The sequence below is a fragment of the Bos indicus genome, chromosome 1 (assembly GCF_029378745.1).
Source record: "Bos indicus isolate NIAB-ARS_2022 breed Sahiwal x Tharparkar chromosome 1, NIAB-ARS_B.indTharparkar_mat_pri_1.0, whole genome shotgun sequence".
NCBI lineage: Eukaryota > Metazoa > Chordata > Mammalia > Artiodactyla > Bovidae > Bos > Bos indicus.
The window spans coordinates 58069140-58080557 of NC_091760.1; positions in this window are offsets into that span (position 1 = coordinate 58069140).

Sequence of the window (11418 nt, forward strand, 5' to 3'; positions counted from 1 at the left end):
GGAGTAGTAAACTCTCCATCACTGAAGTGTTAAGGAGAGATTCTATCAACCGGATGATTCAGAAGTGATTCTGTCATTGGTATTGTATAGAAGTTGGACTAAGTAATTTCCAAGGTCCCTTCCTATTTTTAGATACTCTTCTAAGCAGTTATGACCTACAACTAATGCGCTGAATCTGCTCTCTCCATAGTTTTTGAGTAGTCTTTGGTTGGACCACAAGTATGTTCTGCAGTAAGCTGATTCCAGCTTTGTCACTGGTCCTAGGATCGAACTTCTATCCAGGAGTGCACCTAATCCCTAGGGGAAGCAGAGTGTGGCCATTGGTTGTAGAGGGAAAGATGGCTTAGACCCAGAATCCCAAATCCTTGGCCAGCCATGTCCTGCCAGAGGTTTTCAAGGTCCATATGCAGTGGAGACTAAGGAAAGAGTTTCTTGTTTATAACTAAGGCTTTCTGTGCCTGAATCCTCATGGGGAAGCAACAGCTTGGAGCTAAGTTAGACCATGTGTGGCTGCAGGGAATCCTGCTCTTGTACAGGCCCAGCCTTGACCCAAAACACACCAGGTCCTCCTTGGCAACCTCTCCTTTACTTAAGTCCTGATTTTTCTTGCAAACTCTTACCATTCTAGTATGGAGCAGAGGTGGAAAAAGTCAAACCCAAAGGAAAGAGAGTTGTTTTCCTTCTCTAAAGCCTAGAGCAAACTTTCTGAAATTGAGTAATATATTTGTTGCTGTTGTTTAGTCACTAATCCGTGTCTGACTCTTTGTGACCCATGAACTGTAGCCCACCAGGCTCCTCCTCTCCATGGAATTTTCCAGGCAAGAATACTGGAGTGGGTTGCCATTTCCTTCTCCAGTAGCTCTATCTGTCCCAGAGATTGAACCTTGGTCTCCTGCATTGGCAGGTGGATTCTTTACCACTGAGTCACCAGGGAAGCCCCTGATACTAAATATCCCTCCTTTAAAGGAAAAAAAAAAATCACAGATCTCAAGTTAGCTGTTTTCTACTTTACTATAAATGCCTACAAACATAAAGTAGCTTCTTGCCTATAGCTTTTATATGAAAACAGAACACTTAAAGAATAAAGCTATAAATTAACCAGTACATTTTCAATTAAAATAGTTTAGTGAGAAGGTGCTATTTTGCTCAGATGGACTCAATGATAAGCTCCTAACAGATCTGTGGAATTTCTGTCCTCACTTGCTGTTTTACTAGCTTCACGCTCCATCCTGTCTCTGCCAAGATAACTGAAACCTGCTGACAATGCTGGTAATGCATTTAATCCTGCTGTGATTTATCAATCCATGTCCCCAGCAATCCCATACGGATGTGGTGTGGGTCGAGCTGCCAACTCCCATTGCCCGCAATGCCCTGGAAAGATTTTTAAAAAGTCAGCTTTATGTGTTCCCTGAAGCTTTGAAAGAGCGCACCAATAAAATCGCCTAGGCATGGCACTTTTTTGACAAGTACTTTTTCCCCCACAATGTTCTTTGTTTCATCTCATCCTCTTCTTGATTCACTCGATCATTTATATTTTAACCATCTAGGTTTTCAAATTTATTTGCAAAGGGATTTATGAATCATTCTCATAATTCTTTCCATTTCCTTTTTTACTCTATTCTTTCTCATTTTTGACTTTGTGTTTGAATAGTGTCTCTTTTTAAAAAATAGATCAATGAGCAGTTTCTAAGTAATTTTTACTTTATTAAAGTTTATTATGCCCTGCTTTTCTAAAGTTTAATTTGCTGTTTTTCCATCTTATCTACTTCAAATGCATTTATTTTCTTTCTTGCATGTTAATGAACATGTTTATAACTAGTATAAAAATTCCCTGGAGTAAGTAGATTCTAGCCCAAACACTTTAAAATATAAAATTGTCATTATTTTTCTAATTCCGTTTTGAGTCAAGAGCAGTGTCATTGAGGATATCATTCATACTTTTGTTAATTTCTAGTTTTTATACACTTGGTTGGAAGGTGAGATCTATAATCTTTCCATTGTTATTTGCATATTTTATTGAATTTTTTTATTGTTTGACTCATCCTTTGTGTAAAAACCTTTTTGAGAAAGTTGATACTGGTTTTATATTTTACGCCAATTTGAAAGTTTCTTGTCATATTTTAGATTTATTCAACTTACACTTCTAGTCTGTTTCATTGCTAGTATTTTACATTTAAAAAAGCAAACTTCGAACTTTACATTTATAAAAATGTTTCAACCTCAAAATATGTTCATTGACTCCTTTCATTGAAAAATGTGGAACTTAGGTTATTGCATTTCCTTCCAACTCCCAATTTTTCTTAATAAGCTCTGAGAATTTTATCCAGGTCCACTATAGTGTATTTCATCTATTCTAGGACTCCTATGTTTTCATATTACAATCTGAAGTTGGGGTGTGTTAAGCAATGGCATGTTAATATAGCTGCTGCCTCCTGGCAGTAAGGATGAAGTTGTCTTTGCTTGCACAAGCTGGCATTTGGCATGGGCATACAACTTCTTGATATTTCAGTCACCAAACCACTTAAAGACCATTTGAGGAGAGAATAAGTGTCCTGGTTGTTGTCTGAACGCCTTTTGTGATACCTCCTGGTAAGATCAAGAACACGTCAGCATCAAATTTTACAGAATGAGTGTCAATATCTTGGAAGAAGATCTTGGAGACAGCAAAGAAACTCTCTTAAAATACGTTAGCATCATCACATCTCTCAATGGTACAGGGAACTATCTGCCTGGAAAACCTCAGACATCGACAACTCTGAGCGTCAAGAAGTGATTCAAGAGATTCAGGCTGGAAGATGTTTTAGAAATAGTTTAATTTATTTAACTTGTAGTTTCCTTTTTTATGCAATCAGAAAATGCTACATGAGAAATACAAAGCCTTTAAGACTCTTTAAACAAGATAAAAAAGGACAATTTTAAATGACTGGAAAGTGATATATTTAACAGTTTTTCTTAGCATGACACAAAATGGTGGTCCCCCTTAGATTTGAGCTGTCCTGGAATGATGAAATTCGGAAGTTCTTTTTAAAATGTTTTATTATGTACCTTTCCTTTCAAGAATTAACAGTTTGCCTTCTAGTTTATAGTTCCAATTATCATAGCTAATTAAACTTTATTTGTTCATGACATAACTTGCTCATTCATGGCTTTTAAATGCCAATTCATCCCAAAAGCTGGGAGCTGTCTTAAAATAGATTTTTCTCTTCTGAGACTGTCTTTGATACACTTCCTGAGGTTTTTTATTTCTTTATTTTTTAGTGTCTAATAACTACTTACTAAGTGGAATTTTTTTCTAGTCATAGTACTACTCAAAGAGATTTTGCATTTTTATTACTTTCTATAACTAGTATAAATGATGGCTTATCTGAAAAATCATTCTTGGCACCTTTTTTTCATTAGAAATCTCTTTTTTTTATCATTTAGTGTTGCTGAGAAGTTGTTTCCCTGCTATATTATACATGTATGTATTTCTGTATGTATATAGTCTTCCCAGCTGGCTTAGTGGTAAAAAAAAAATCTGCCTGTCAATTCAGGAGACGTGGGTTCAATCCCTGGATTGGGAAGATATATATGATAAATGCAAAGTCTTTAAGATTCTGGAGAAGTCTTAAAGAAGATCCCTTGGAGAAGGAAATGGCAACCCACTCCAGTATTCTTGCCTGGAAAATCCCATGGATAGAGAACCTAGTGGGCTACAGTCTATGAGTTGCAAAGAGTTGGACATGACTGAGCATACAGGGATGGTCATAATATTTGTTTCCAAACTTAACATTTGAGTGTCATTGCCCTGCTAAAGATTTCCCATGTTCATGTATTTGAAAGGACTCACCAGACTCCAGAGAGCACACTTACATAAGACTTTTGTGTAAGGCAAAGATACAGGTGCAGCAAAAAGAGTGCAGAAAGGAGAGTGTAGACATTGAGATTCAAGAGAGAACCCATGCCTAAACTCCCAGGGTCCTTATTGTACCAAGACTGCAGTGTCTCCAGCTGGAACTACCATGATTTATGGGAGGGATCCTGACTTTGGGAGAGCTCAAAGTAGAATTTCCCAGGATTTTTATGCCTCTCTAGCTATGCAATCAGGTTTGCATAATCTATTAGGCCAGTTGGAAACCCATCATTAAAGAAATTAACCCTGGGGATCCCCACGGTAGATTCAAACTTAACATCGTAAATCTCACTGCCCTTAACTTGGCCAAGAGTAAAAAAAAACAGACACCATAATGTCCCCAGAGATAAAGAGAGCTTTTCTAGTCTAACTGTAAACTAACTCCATCTTCCATATCTATACCCTTATCTCCAAACCTCCTTTTTCCAATTAGGAAGTTAGGGGAAGGGAAAGGCAGGATATAGCATGTCACTTATCTTTGGCCTCTCAGCCACAGCAGATTCTTGCCTGGGCCATAGACCACAAGTTATTTCTTGCGTTTCCTAGTGTTCAGTTTCCCTCAGGTGGGGATGTTAAGTAGGCACTGCTGCTGCTGCTGCTGCTGCTAAGTCTCTTCAGTCGTGTCCGACTCTGTGCGACCCCATAGACAGCAGCCCACCAGGCTCCTCCGTCCCTGGGATTCTCCAGGCAAGAACACTGGAGTGGGTTGCCATTTCCTTCTCCAATGCATGAAAGTGAAAAGTAAAAGTGAGGTCACTCAGTCGTGTCCGACTCTTCGCGACCCCATGGACTGCAGCCCACCAGGCTCCTCCATCCATGGGATTTTCCAGGCAAGAGTGCTGGAGTGGGTTGCCATTGCCTTCTCCGGTAAGTAGGCACACATCACTCCAATTTCATGCTTTGAGATCAAAGCTATTCCCTAGTTCCAATCTTGAAGAAGTTTTCTTCTAATATAAATTCATACTTATTTTTCGTTTTGGTTTATTTCAGGGAGGGGGTAGTGTTTATGAATGAATTAATATTAGCACCACCATCTTTCCATGGACATCCAGACAACTTCTTAAATCTGGGAGACGTAAGAAGTTCCCAGGAGTATAAGTGCCTGCACTGTGAGTATCCAAAAGCCATTGCCCATGGTGACAATGAAGTCAATATGAGGTACTTGTTCAAATCATGTGGAACCTGACAGGAAGAGCAATGGAATAATTCTAGCTGCCAAAAGGTTGAAGAACTGAAGAACTGTCATCACTTTTCTCTCCCTGGTCCTTTCCTCACACCTCTCCCCCCATCATTGATTCTATATTTCTATATACTGTTTTGACAGTGTACATAGATATTCTCTACTAATCTGTACTGAGAGATGTCCTTCAGTTCTGTATTCCTGGTTTCTAGCAGAATACATAGAAAGTACCATAAATATAATAAATGTTAGATTCATCATGTAACTTGAGCATAACCTGAAAATAGTATCTTGGATTAAGAACTGGAATGACTAGATGGTTCTTTTTATACATCAAGGCTTTCAGCTATTTTTGATCAAATCTTGTCAAATATGGGTATATTCCTGCCTCTGCCTACCCAGGTGGTGCTAGTGGTAAAGAATCTACCTGCTAGTACAGGAGATGAAAGAGACACAAGTTTGATCCCTGAATCTGAAAGATCCACTGGAGTAGGAAATGGCAACCTACTCCAGTATTCTTGCCTGAAAAATTCTATGGACAGAGAGCTTTGAGGGCTACAGTCCATGGGGTCACAAAGAGTTTGACACAACTGAGTGACTGAGCACACTGCCTACCTTGTTCTAAAATGGCTCTCTGAAGAGTGCTCACAAGAAGAAGCAAGTCAAAGCTAGAAAAGAGGACTAAAGAAAGCAAACAGAATAACGGTGAAATCTGCAGGATGAATTTACTCTCTCTCCAACATTTTTAGGAAGAAAAGTGAGGCTTGCTTGCAGAGATTAGCAGTCTTTCAGAAATGGCTTGGCAAGCTGTCCCCTACTGCCTGCTGCTGCGTCGCTTCAGTCGTGTCCGACTCTTTGCGACCCCATAGACGGCAGCCCACCAGGCTCCCCCGTCCCTGGGATTCTCCAGGCAAGAACACTGGAGTGGGTTGCCATTTCTTCTCCAACGCATGAAAGTGAAAAGTGAAAGTGAAGTTGCTCAGTCGTGTCTGACTCTTAGCGACCCCATGGACTGCAGCCTACCAGGCTCCTCCATCCATGGGATTTTCCAGGCAAGAGTACTGGAGTGGGGTGCCATTGCCTTCTCCCTACTGCCTATCTTCAAGGAACTTCCCCTGTGTTGTAGATGTCCTTGGAAAGGGTGGGACTTCTAGCCTGTCAGTTACACCTAATCAGTTGTGGCCATCTGTTCATGAAAGCCAGAATGGTTCATGAGAGAAGGGGTAAGGAGGAAAAGGCCAGGAGAGAGGAAAGGAATGCTTATGGTGGAGGAGAAAAGCCAGAGAAAATTTTGCCCAAGGTCAGTTTTGGATGTTTAAAATCATGCCACCCCTTTACAAGCAGCCTCCTTGGCATATGTATTAACCCATGGATTGAGGATGGAGGACCATTCTTTTGCTTTCTAGAAGGAAGCATAGTTAAGAACTCTAGAGTCTACCCAAGGGCTGCCTAGTTTTCCAAGCTTCAGGTGGTTCCCAAATTAGGAAATTTGTGTTGAAGAACAAGCATATGCCTGTTGAAGGGACTCTTTAAAAGTTCAGGAAGCTCACAGACCTTGCCAGCCTGAATTCCTTGCTCAGGCCTGAAGGCAATGATGAGGATGCCAGTGTGTTAGAGGTGATGACGCCTTTGCATCTTGGCCGCAGCAGTGGGCTGTGCTGGGAAGAATGCAGTGAAGTTGCTTAATACCTTCCCCATTCCCATAACAAAATTATGAAGTCTGGGTTCTCTGAGAATTTAACATTGATTGGATGATAGGAAATCTCTGAACTTTGCATTCTATTACCTAAAAGCCTATCTTACTTGGAGATGGGAAACTAAGTCCTAGGGAAAGTAACAGGTCAGGGCAAAGACCAGTAGCTGTCCCAAGTCCAGTGGCCTTTTTGAAGCACCTATCGAATTAGGTTACAACTGGCCCTTTGCCTCTCGTCACTTTTAGTGTAAGTGCCTGACAGCTTTTTTGATTGTAATGTAACTGCTTAACATTAAATTTTTGATTGTCAAGGCATCCATTTTCAAAGAATCCATCTCAAATAAGCATGTTGCCAGCTACACAGCTACCTAAAGATCCAGCAACCCCATGAAGCTCCCCTATTGGAGACCCCTGGGTCACCTACATAACTGACCCCCACTCTTATGTTTTAAATTCACCAATAAAGAGTAACCCACAAACCTCACCTCAACCCCAATACAGGCAGAACCCCAGGTCTTTGCTCTCCCTCCAGCCTTGCTGTGTATATATCCTCCAGGACCTCTGAGTAATAAACCTTTTTTTTTTTCCTTACAAAGTTTCCTGATGTTTGATGAAATAAAGTTCATATTTTATGGCAAGATGAGAAAAATTTAAACATAAAATCTTTCTTTTCCTATTTGGGCTTCCTCCCCGACCCCACCCTCTGTAGGTGTACTGTGTGTGTGTCTGGATTAATCAGGCCTCCCTAGAAGATAACCTTCCTTCTTAACCCCATCAGGGGCTACTATGACCCATGACCTGCTACTCGCTCTGTACGTGTTGATCTGTAAACTGTCAAATGACACATAATTATCTGTCTCAAGAACTCATGTTAGCCTACTTTGATCTCTGGTGGGTGGAACAGACCTCAGAGCTTTCTGAAAGACCATCTCCCAGCTTATAATCCTCAGGTTGGCTCAAAGAGAAACTTCTATTTCTTTCTTAGATCAACTATTGATTAGCTTTTCATCAACATAGTTGTTGCTGAGGTGCGTTTTGTGATCATGATACAAACCACAAAGGCCAGTCCACAACATTGGCTCCTACTGGAAAATGTCTGTGGGGGCAACCTCAAATATGCAGGCCCAGGTGAGTGCCCCGGGCATTGCTAGCTGATAGCATCACTATCGTCAGACTGAGACCAGAAGAAACACCACCTTTAACTTTGATTCTTGAATTCTTAGTAGCTAGTAACATGTACAAAACTAAGGAAAATCTTGTACTCGGAGCTTTGCACCAACTCTGAGAGGGCTGAAGAGAGGAGTTAGCATTTCACCTGAGTTGGAAGTTAAGAGTATGCACTGACTACACCCTCTATCTGCACACCCCAAACCACAGAGCAGCCACAGAGCAGAAAGGATTCCTCAGTAGGCAAAGGGGAATTAGTGATGGCACAGATATGGACAGAGGTTCTTTTCAAGAGGCTTCTCTTTTTCTGGAATCTCCACATACTGCTAAGTACTGAGATTATCCATCAGGGTCAGCCAAGGCCATCAATCACCCTGGCCCTGAGCTATTTTTATGCTCAAGGTTTTAGGAGTTGAGAAGATGCGTGCTTCATTATCAACTATAATGTAGAGGATGAGACCAGCGGGCTCCACTGACTGCTATGTCTGGGCCACCACTCTCTGTGGCAGGGGAAGAATCTCTCTGCTGAACTAACATTCACCTTAGAGTCCTGGGCTTCCCTTGTGGCTAAGACAGTAAAGAATCTGCCTGCAATGTGGGAGACCTGGGTTTACTCCCTGGATTGGGAAGATCCCCTTCAGAAGGGCATGGCTACCCACTCCAGTATTCTTGCCTGAAGAATTCCATGCACAGAGGAGCCTGGCAGTCTGCAGTCCATGGGATCGCAAAGAGTCAGACACGACTAAGCAACTAACCCTTTCATTTCACTTTTAGAGCCCTGGGACTTCTCTGATGAAAAACAGTTCTTGGAATTTCATGGAAGGGAATTATGGCAACTTGGATGAGGCAGTGTTCTTTTTAGTCTTTCAAATTTCCCTAAGTCAGTGGGTGCTTTTCTTTCAAAATACCGTAATTCCATAATCTTTCTCCAAAATTAGAATTTATTTGTATTTTACCTTTTTTGTTGTTGTTGTTGCTGTTTGGGGAAGGAAATGTTTTTATTAAAAAAAAAAACAAAAAAAACAATACCCAGACTTCCAACTACCAGATCTCTAGCCCTAGAAAACAGAGATTCAGGTTACCTTATTCTTCAGCTCTCCCATTTGCTAAGGTTTACTCTGTATTTTCCCAGACTCTAGGATTTAAGGACATTTACTAATAGCATCTTCCTCGAATGTGTCTCTTTGCTGAGCTGTGGCTTCTTTATTCTACAGTCCCCTAAATGATTACCCACGACTTTTTCACCCACTCATCAGAGTGAAGAACCATTCCAATGGACTGCTAAAGACCATCTCAGTACCAGTGAAACCAGAAGAATGCTTGAAAAAGTAACCTCATGTTATGAAAAAGTGTTCTCTTTCTTCAGGTATAGGAGCTAGAACCTTAATAAAAGTATTCTATAAGCAACCTAGATGTCCATCAGCAGATGAATGGATAAGAAAGCTGTGGTACATATACACAATGGAGTATTACTCAGCCATTAAAAAGAATACATTTGAATCAGTTCTAATGAGGTGGATGAAACTGGAGCCTATTATACAGAGTGAAGTAGGCCAGAAAGAAAAACACCAATACAGTATACTAACGTATATATATGGAATTTAGAAAGATGGTAACAATAACCCTGTGTACGAGACAGCAAAAGAGACACTGACATATAGAACAGTCTTTTGGACTCTGTGGGAGAGGGAGAGGGTGGGATGATTTGGGAGAATGGCATTGAAACATGTATAATATCATATATGAAATGAGTCACCAATCCAGGTTCGATGCACGATACTGGATGCTTGGGGTGGTGCACTGGGACGACCCAGAGGGATGGTACGGGGAGGGAGGAGGGAGGAGGGTTCAGGATGGAGAACACGTATATACCTGTGGCGGATTCATGTTGATATATGGCAAAACCAATACAATATTGTAAATTTAAAAAATAAATTTAAAAAAAAGAACAGAAGGAATAGAAAAAAAAATGTTTATTATTCTTATCTAGTTTCCTTGGGAGATGAAACTCCATTATTGTATTTCCTGAAATTGAGACAATTTGGGCCCCTTACTTAGATATTGCCCCTATGTAATTTCAGAGGCAATAATAAAGAAATACATTTTTATTGGCAATTTTAAACTGTGGTTCACCTTGCCAACAATTTAAGGACAATGCACATCAGCCTGGTTCTTGCACCTGTCCTCCTCAAGCAGCTGGTACAGACTGTTCTAGCAAAGAGGAGGAAAGATGCCCACCATGGGAGGAGGGGTGAACTGGAAGCATAATTTATACAATAAGAAAAGTATGCTCTGAAGTCACTTGTACTTTCTGAACTTCAGTTACCTGTAAAACAGGTAAGAATGAATGGTCTTTATGGAGAATAAGGGGCAAAAGAAATAATCCCTCAAGTTCATTTGAGGTAGAGATTCCACTTTTACTGTAATTATAAGAAAGTTCAGATGAAGTAAAAGACAGAGTTGTGCAAATAGGCACAAATAAGTTAAATGCTAGTGGTATTCACATGTGACTTGAATGCAGTTATTAATATCTGGACTCACTAAATCAATAACCAATAATCAAGATTATTTGGAAAATCAATTTTAATAACAGTGACAAAAAAAATAAGCATCCCCATTACTGACAGAGGCTGGCACTGTCAGGATGCTAAAATCCAGGGACTCTGACTGCCTGCCTTCGGGCAAGCTTGTAGATATTACTTGGTCATTGTTTGCTGGTAAAAAGTAAAATAGTATAGAAGGAAGGAGGGGAAAGAGGGAGGGAAGAAAGGAGAATATTTAGTTTATATCGCATATGTGAAAATGCTCTATTTCAAAGACAAGGATTATATTTTGCACTCCAGTTATAATTTTATCCACTGTAATTTAGGAACACTTTCCTTTGAAGAAAAAAAGAATGCCTGGAAATAATCTCCTTTGTAATTTTATTTTACAAGGTGCCAGTGTGTAATGGGCCCATTAGCAAGCGTGCCCAGGAAGTCAAGTGTGAAGAGTCAAGGTTTCCCATGTTGGGAATTCCATGGTACCTGATAGAACTCTGAAAATGTCACCTTTAGCTGCACAGCCAGTTCTGGAGGTGATTGAGGGTTTCCTTTCCCCTGACACTAAAGATAAGAGAAACAGGGTAGGAAGTAGCTATGGTAACAAAGTGGAGTTTGGTACTTGCCCTGGCTTTGGAAGTCAGTATCACTGGACTCCTCTGGTATCAAGCTTCAGGAAAGAAACTCACAGTATAAAGCAGAGCCATCTTAATCATTTTTAGACTGACATTTCAAAAAGGGTTAAGACGCTATCTGCTCTGTCTGTTCCATCTGCTCAGATGTTTATTTGAAAACATCTGTGCTATGATCTTTAACAATCCTAGTTTTCACTTACCAATTAATACTTTTTAAAAAGTAAAACAGAGGTATAAATACTTATTCTCCAGTTAGAGAAGCAATTCTTTTGAACATCTTTATGATTTAAGGTCTCTTGACAACTCACGAG